Below are 7,297 nucleotides of genomic sequence, written 5' to 3'. Positions count from 1 at the left end.
TCTTTCTAAACCGATTCTCCACATCCAAACCCTAGTCGCCTCCAATGCCGTAGTCCACTCCTCTCTCCGCCTCTAGTGCCCAGCTGCCACCGCTACTGTCTAATTAGTTCGCCCTCCACATTTACTGTCGTTGTTGTCCTCACCCCGCCATTGTTTGTCCCACCCCATAGGTAATTGTTCTCTGTTTCTCATCTTTCTTTTATTGTTAGCCTTGTTGGTTAAATCAAATAAACCCAAAGATATGAAACCCTAACTAAAAAAAACCTTGTGTGGTGGACTTTTTTTGTAATATTGGGCTGGACTGCCTCTTGACGTACTAGGCCCAAAGTGTTCTGGATCAGGAAGTTGGGACTAGTCCAATTACAACCCACCTTGGTCCGACTTATGCACAAACTATGAGGGGGTTTGGATAGTAGTTGTTGCATTTCCACGTTTTGCGTTTCACGTTTTGGTTTTTTTTTTTTTTTTTTTTTGATTCTGCTGCAGAGAAACATGTGCGCAGTGTGCGCACTGTGCGGCACTGTGCGCGTACTGTGCAGTACTGTGCGCGCACTGTACATGTACTTTTTTAGCAATTTTTTATTAAAAGTGGGTCTCGCAATACTATTTACACATTTAAAAATTATTTTGCTACAGTGTTTTCAGTTTTCAGTTTTTAGTTTTCAGCAATAAGTTCTATCCAAACAGACCCTATATCCCGTTTACCAAGATTTTTAATCACATGCCCATGGCAGGCAGAGCTGCTAAAGTAATTACGGCAGACAGATATAATAAAGATAATAAAAGAGATACATTTATTATTTAGACAAAAGTAAATAATGGGCCATTACAAGGAATGCATGTTTTATGAAATAGCAACAAAAATAAATACGGGAGAGATAGTAATAAGTTTATTGAATCAAAGAGAAATATTAGTTTGCCGTGTCAAGTTATGTTACGGGGTCTAAGTCGAGAAGGAAGCCATTTTCTCAATGCGAATAATCTCTCTGAGAAGAAATTAACTGCTTTGAAGGAACAAGCCTAAATGACTTGTGCCTAGAGAAATCCCTTGCCTTTAGCAGAGAGCATGAGTTTGAGAGGGAGAGAGGGAATCAACCTATCTAGTGCATGCCTGCCATTCTATTCTCTCACTTTTGTTTTTCTTGTTCTCTCTAATTCTTTCTTTCTTTTCTTTTCGTTTTCTTTCTCAATGCTTACTTAGTTGTTGTGATTTTCTCTTTGAAGGTTGCTATTACCATCCCCTCTGTGCACGACAATGGTCCTTTTTATAATGCCTGTCGCGGTTGGCTTTTACTATTTTAGCCTTTAACCGTCTTTGTCTGGTGTAGGTGTCCTTGCCCGACCATTACTGATTGGTCAATTGCCCAGCCAGCACCACTTATCTATACTGGCCGCGCAACTCCACATCACTAGATGAAGAGGACTATTTTGTTTGTTTGCTTGCCGTGGCATTCTTACCTGCCACGGCGTGGGTGCTCTCTCTCTCCGTCCCTCATGACATGCATCTAGTGGTTTTAACTCATCCTTACTTCTTTTGGACAGTATGTCATCCCAGCAGGATATTTCCCCCAAAAGAGTCTGAGCAGGAACCTCAAAATAGGCTTTCCCCTCTCCCCACCGCTAGACCATGCCCTCTTACCTCTGACCCATAACCCACCACTTCCTGTATTAGCTGAGTACAGGCTAGTGGTGTCTGGGCCTTGTGCGTGCTTCACTTCCATGCTCGTCCAAAATCTGCCTGCTGCTCATGCATTTGCTGCGGCCTGGAGGCCCTTCTGCATATTCTACTATCCGTCCTTAACTTCTTATGGCGTGAGCTGTTTTTTGTTTTTCCATTCTTTATAGCTTGCTCCCTTAGAGGCTGGGCTTTGCTTGATTGTGGGCTTTCCCTCCCTCAGGCCACTCTTTTGCTTCTTCTTGCGGTCCTATTATCATTTCTTACCGCATCATTCTATTATTCCTGCCGTGATGTTATTTGACCCAAAACTGCTGGGCCTCTTTGAGCCTGCTACTTATTTTTTATTTTTTGAACACCCAGTGAGCTCATTGAGCCTTTTACTACATTACTTGCGGGCTCCTGTGTCCCATTTATTTCTTTTTGGGTATCCTTGGCCTATTTACTTTCCTTGGGCATACTTGACCCTTTTCTACTTTTTCCATGGGTTTTTACTAACTCCTTAAACTTCCCTGGCCCAATTATTCTATCCTTCATCATTGGGGCTTATAGACTCTCTATTGTCCCTTACTTTCTTTACTTGTATTACTTCGGGCCCGCTGTGGCTGCTGTGACCCATTCTCACTTTTCTATATCATATACTGTCCATGAGTTTGCTACTTCTCTCTTTTCGGGCCTTTTTAAGCTCGTTTGCTTCCTCAAGATCCATTTATTTTCTTTATGGACCTATAATCTATTATTCCTGCCGCTTGGGCTTAATGTCTTTTCTATCCATTTGCTAACTCTCTTCTTCCCACGTTGTTAGGCGTCCTCTTCCTACTGGGTTTCTCAAAATGAGCATCAACACCTTGAAACCCTAACTATTTTACTTTTGTCCTTTGTTCTTTTTTTTCTTTTTCTTTTTTTTTAACTTTTGATCCTATTTACCCTTCACAGCGTAGCTGCCACCGATGTGTTGTCCTCACCTTGCCGGTGTTTGTCCACACCCCGTAGGTATGCTGTTCATATACATATATATTTACTTGTTTTGCTGTGATTAACAATGACTGATTGGTGAATGTAATTTTTGAAGAGTGGGATCTTTTTTTTATTTATTATTAATTTCTTTATTTTTAGCTCAAATAGTTAATGGGTTTGAATTTTTTTAGAGATTTATTAACAATGGTGAAAGATTTTTTTTGGGTTAATTGTTGATTTTTTTTAGTTATGTAAGAGGGAAATAAGCTAATTCTAGGCACATTATTCTTGATTTTCCATTTGTGACATGGGTTTTGCTGACACTAAAAATTTAGTAGTTACTATGAAAAGTAGAGTATTAGTTTTGTATTTGTTGTTAGTTCAGTTGAATCATCTGTTATTTTGGTGCTGAAGGGGGTATTGGTCTTGGCTTGGATGAGTTAATTTGGTTCTTGATTTGAGCTTGGTTGGGATGTGTTGTGTAGTCTTAGAGGTTCAATTGCTTGTGTTAATTGTTAAAAGTTAACATCAATGCCTAGATGGTCTTCATAGATATGGAAATTTGGAATTGGTGACCTAGTGTGTAATTTCTTCTTTGGATTTGATTTGGGAAAACGTATGCCTTTCTTTTACCATATATGTGGCCGATAGTATGGAGTGTGATACTTTTTTTTTTTTGGGTTTGTGTGGTTATTATTTATTTATTTATTATTATTATTATTATTATTATTAAAGTTATGAATTATACTTGTTACTCTAGTTCGCTAATACGTATCTTTCATTTTTTTAGTCATGGAAAACCTCCATTAATGAACCCTTTGTCCAAACACCAGCTGTTACACAAGATGATGGTGCTATTCCCACCCAAGTCGAAGCTTCTGCTACTGCTAAGTTGCCCCCAGTTCCACCATGCCAAGTGAGTATGATAGTTCTTGTTAGTGTTACTTATGGTGGTAGGAAAAAGTCAGTTGTTTGAGATCATTTTGAAAAAATAAAGATAGGAGAGGGTGATACTAGTAAAACTAAGGCTATTTATAATTATTGCCAAAAACCGTATAATGTTGATAGTAAGAGTTGTGGTACTAGTAATTTGTTAGCTCATGTGTCAATATGTCCCAAGAACCCTAATAGAGAAGATCTAGTTAAATGGCAAAAAATATTAGCTGTCAAACCCAAAAAGGATGGAGAAGATGGGTTCTAGCTTGTATCAACAACCTTTTCTATTGAGGCTTCTAGAAAGGCATTGGCCGAAATGATTGTAATTGATGAGTTGTCTTTTAGGTTTGTCGAGAAGTATCAGTTTAAGAAATACGTAACTACCTTAAAACCTAAGCTTCGATTAAAGGATATCCCATCTCATCAAACTGTGGGTAGAGATGTGATTGGCATTTATAATAGTGAGAGAGAGAAGCTAAGGAAATCCTTGAAGGGTTGTAGGGTGTGTCTCACTACAGACACATGGACTTCCATTCAAAATTTAAATTATATGTGTCTCACATGTCACTTTATTGATGATGCTTCAAAATTGCATAAGAGAATTTTAAATTTTTGTCAAGTTGAAGACCACAAGGGGGAGACTATAAGTAGAAAGATTAAGATATCTTTGCGTGAGTGGGGTATTGATGGGATATTCAATTTGACAATGGATAATGCTTTTCAAGTTTAAAAACAATTAAATTTTTGCAAAGGGTGACCAAAGATTGGAATGGGACAATTTTAGGAAATGAGTTCATGCATATGAGATGTTGTGCATATATCCTAAATTTGATTGTGGGGGAGGGTTTGAAAAAGATCAATGCATTTGTTGCTAAGGTGCGTGAAGCTGTGAGGTATGTGAAGTCCTCACCCAATAGAAATCAAACTTTTAGGGGCCAAAATGGGCTTTTGCCCTTTTCGCGAAAAAAAATCAACATGTTGCCCCATTTCCCAAACTAATTAGGGAAATGCCCATCTTTTGAAACTCAATTTTCTCAAAATCGAGTTAAGATCTATAGTGACGTTTTTAAGGAGCATATAGTGACATTTTTAAGGACCTATAGCGGCATTTTGTAACTCAAGCTCCATGAAGTTGAGTTACAGGTAAAAAAAAAAAAAAAACTTGCATGTAACTTGATTTCACGGAGGTCGAGTTACAAAACACCGCTATAGGTCCTTAAAACGTCACTATAGGCTTCTTAAAACATCGCTATAAGGCTCTAGATTTTTTTTTTTTAAACTCGATTTTGAGAAAATCGAGTTTCAAAAGAGGGGTATTTCCTTAATTAGTTTGGAAAATGGGGCATGTGCCCATTTTTTGTGTGCGAAATGGGCATTTGGCCATTTTCGCCAACTTTTAGGAGTTTTATGGAGAGGTTAGGTAAAGAGTCAAAAAGTCTTCTTTGTCTAGATGTACCTATAAGGTGGAACTCGACCTATCTCATGTTAGAAACTGCTGAAAATTTTGAGAAAGTGTTCCTTTGAATGGATTTTGAAGATGATGGTTATTTGTCGTACTTTAGGACCAAGGAAGATAGTGGTGGTTTGGGATTTCCTTGTATGAGTGATTTCCAAAATTGTAGGGCATTTGTGACTTTCTTAAGGCTTTTTTATAATGCAACGAAGAAGTTCTCTAGTTCTTTGTACGTTACTTCAAATGCCTTCTATGATGAGATCTTTGTTATTTAAGAGAGTATTTCTAATTTAGTTAAATCCCAAAACACTCTCTTGAAAAACACAGCCACAAACATGCAAACTAAATTTGAGAAGTATTGGGGGAAGGGGAGAAAATTAATCCTCTTTTGTATGTGATTGTCGTTCTTGATCCATGAAAAAAATTGAGGTTTTTGAAGTTTTTTTTTCTTGAAATTTATGGGAATGCAATGGCGGAAGTGATGGTTGATAAGGTGAAAGATCTTTTGTATAAGTTGTATAATTTTTACTCTTCTATTCATTCACCAAATGTGCAAGAACAAAGTGGGAGTGAGAGGACAGAATTGGAAAGTGATGCTAGTGATCCATACGTCATGATTCACTGGCAATATGAACGTTTCTTGCAAGTTAAGCAATCTGTAGGTCGTAGTAATGAGCTTGAAAAGTATTTGGCTGAAAACTGTGATGGTAGAAAGGATGTTAATTTTGAGATATTGGAGTGGTGGAGGGACAATTGTTGCAGGTACCAATTGTTGTCTAAAGTTGCTAAGGATGTGCTGGGCTTTACCAGTTTTCATTGTTGCATCTGAGTCAGCATTTAGCACTGGAGGCCATATTGTTGATCTATTTCAAAGTTTACTATCTCCTCTCATGGTTCAAAACCTTTTATGTTCACAAAATTGGCTTCAAGCCACAGTTCCAATTTCTCATCGCCAGTTAAGGGATGATGTAGAGGCATTGGAGGAGGAGTTACTTGACTTAGGTAATATGTTTAAATTCTGAAACTTATTGTCTATTAATTTTATTGAATGTCTCTTGTATTCAAGCATAATTTAATCTATTGTGTTTGATGATGCCAAGAAAATCAGTAGGCTGGATGCTTCGGACTTGAAAGGACTACTGGTTCTTTCTACGGCCTGAAAAAGAAAGAAAAGCGTATCAAAGGCGACCGGGGCTGCCGGCCAAAAATCCTCCGATGGTAAAGTTAGTTTTCCTCACAAGTAATCGAATTCCAACTTTTTTGAGTAAAAACTCGAACATACATTTGCCTTGTACGAATCGGTCTTTATATAGTGCCTTCGTAGACGGTTATCGAAATAGGAACCTCTCCGGATTCGAGGCTTAAACGTAATCGCCATAACCGTTCGGGAGTTACACTTCTATTTCACAACGGATACATGACCGACCGTTATGCGTGGGATAAGGGATTGTCACATCATATTCGTGAGATTCTCCTAAGTATGATACCCTCGTCCCGAATTTCCTTCGTCGAGTGCACTGCCTGATTCCAAGTGTAAAATCCTAGTCCATGGATCTTTACGTGGACGAGTCCTCTCGTAAGGCCGTGCGCATCCCACGGACGAGGGATGTAGCTTCGCTATCACCTACGGACGTCCTTGTTCGTTACCCTCGTCCCGAGGATAACTTACGGACGGGCTGCCGAGGTGATGACCGTCCATGGACGGTTTGGGTGGTTTGAGTGTTTTCATCCCACATCGGTTGCCCCTCGGGCTCCGGGAGTTATACGATGTATCAACAAACATTTTAAAACGCACCACGTGTCGCACATCCATAGGAGGTTAGTCAGCGCGGTTTACTCCTCCGAGGCATGCGCCACGTGTCACCTTATAATTAGGTCCGTCGTTGCGGTTACCGAGACTTTTACGCTTATAAATAGTGGTTTCTCTCTCATGCCCCTCTCACTTTTTCAAATTTTCCGCTTTGACACTCTCGTCCGTCGCTTCGTCCCCAAGAATATCCTCGGTGTCCTTAGTGTCCCTCGTCTAGAGCCGGGTAATCTTTCTATACTTACTTTAGCTTTCCTTGTTAAGTGTTAGGACGTTTTCAATGGCCTCCCGCTCGTCTAGCGACGGTGTGGTCGTGGCCATAGACGAGTATCACGACGACTCTAGTTATGACACCTCTAGTAACGTCGGTAGTAGTAGTGGTCACACAGGCGAGGAATACACATCCGGTGTTCTGGAATCCCCGTAGAAACTTTTCAAGATAGTATTAGGACGAGGACGGCCTACGGGC

General features: G+C 39.5%; 1 pseudogene; it reads left to right on the top strand.

The window, feature by feature from the left end:
* The first annotated feature begins 727 nt into the window (after window positions 1-727).
* Window positions 728-6,043, top strand: LOC142628857 (zinc finger BED domain-containing protein RICESLEEPER 1-like; annotated as a pseudogene).
* The last annotated feature ends 1,254 nt before the right edge of the window (window positions 6,044-7,297 follow it).

Source organism: Castanea sativa, chromosome 3 (assembly GCF_040712315.1).
Source record: "Castanea sativa cultivar Marrone di Chiusa Pesio chromosome 3, ASM4071231v1".
In the NCBI taxonomy this organism is placed as follows: domain Eukaryota; kingdom Viridiplantae; phylum Streptophyta; class Magnoliopsida; order Fagales; family Fagaceae; genus Castanea; species Castanea sativa.
The sequence above is the reverse complement of the archived record's forward strand: the minus strand, read 5'-3'. Positions and strand labels throughout refer to the sequence as shown.